Raw genomic sequence first — 1,623 nt, forward strand, 5'->3', positions numbered from 1 at the left:
CTCCAATTCTTTTCTGATTATACCTAAGTAGAATCCATTGAAAGATTGTCCCACAAGTCTCTGTAGCTCAGTTAATTTTTTCTAATCAAGCCTAAGCAAGTCTGTTTCTAAAAAAAAAAAATTCTTCTTATAAACACCCAAGACACTAGGTAAGTAGAAGAATCATGTGAGCTGGTATTAACCCAGAAACCAAATTCAATGAAGAACAATACAGATCTGATCAGATAAAGAAAGTCCCAGAGACCCTTCAAAATAGAAAAAAAAATAAACAAAACAAAAAAAGAAGCATTATAGAATATTACAGTTTGTTGTACATCAAACTTGACACACAACTATAGAAAAGTTAGTACCTCAACAAGTAGGCATACAGATCTCATATGCACATTCTTACTGAGTCCAGGATTCCAGTCGAAAGCAATAAAGACTTCAGCTAGTCTCAGCTGAACTTGATGAACTTTCATTTTTGTCAATGCCTTACAGACAAAGACCCTCAAGAAGACACATGAAATTTAACGCCTGGCTTATCAATTTATTAAAACCCACACCATAGAGAACTGGGAGGCATCAAGGTAATAAAAATATTATAAAAGACTTATAGGAGTTGGACTTGTGTGTGAGATTTCTGAAGAGGATTCAAAGCAGCAGGGCTTTGCTCTGCTTTGGATGCTATCAGTAAGTGGGGACAACTTCATGATTAACTATCTTAATAAACCTTACCCAGCAGGTTACGGAACAGTGAAGCCGAAGCTGGGATTGGTTTTTAAAAACTCAGCAGTTATTTATAGTCCAACCAGGAGAGAAAAATCACCATTTTTGTGGTTTGAGCAACTCTCATGTTTTTGTCTTTATTCAGAATGATTATAGAGTGCTCATCTTCTCTTAATCCATCATTATCATAGAGTGGCATTTCATGTTCATATTCTGTTTATGGAACACCACTGCTTAGCTGTGAATACCCCTCTAGATCTTGGCATCAACACAGGGTAATAATACCAGACCAGTTCCCAGATATCTGGACCGCTGTTCTCTTCCTCAATGTAAATACTCAGGAATGACACTTTAGGAATATGGCCTTACAAGATGCTGAGATGAGCTGGAAGATCATCAGGTTCCCACAGGTGAGGACAGGGTCTAAACAAACTATGTAGGGCTGGGCATCCTCTGGTTGATGAGATCGTGCTGCCATTTGTAGGGAAAACTTGATGTCAGCCACACCAGTGTGAAAAACATCACTCCTTGCCCTAAAATGTCTAGGCAGCTTTTGGGACTATAGGTGAGGCCACAAGAGGGCCCAACGCTGAAGTCATTAATTTGCTAAAAACTTTTGGTTACTTACCAGGACCAGATGTAGGCCCTTTCTCCGGTAAAAGCCCAACCTTCCTTTTCCAGAAGAGAAAAATCTCACAAGTTGGGACATCTTGGATGGTAGAAAAATTTTCTATTTTAATGTGAGGGCCAAAGAGTCCTCTTGGCTGGCATGCTATTTCTGTGAAAATATATGTTTCCGGGGTTGGCTATGGGAGCTGAGCTATCCAATGGATATTTCCTAAGGACCTCTTCTCAGGGGCACTTTCCTTTTCTCTGCATGAAGACTCTTCTGCAGTCCAGGCTATCATTAAAACC

The sequence above is a fragment of the Myotis lucifugus genome, unplaced genomic scaffold, assembly GCF_000147115.1.
Source record: "Myotis lucifugus unplaced genomic scaffold, Myoluc2.0 scaffold_42, whole genome shotgun sequence".
Classification (NCBI taxonomy): Eukaryota; Metazoa; Chordata; class Mammalia; order Chiroptera; family Vespertilionidae; genus Myotis; species Myotis lucifugus.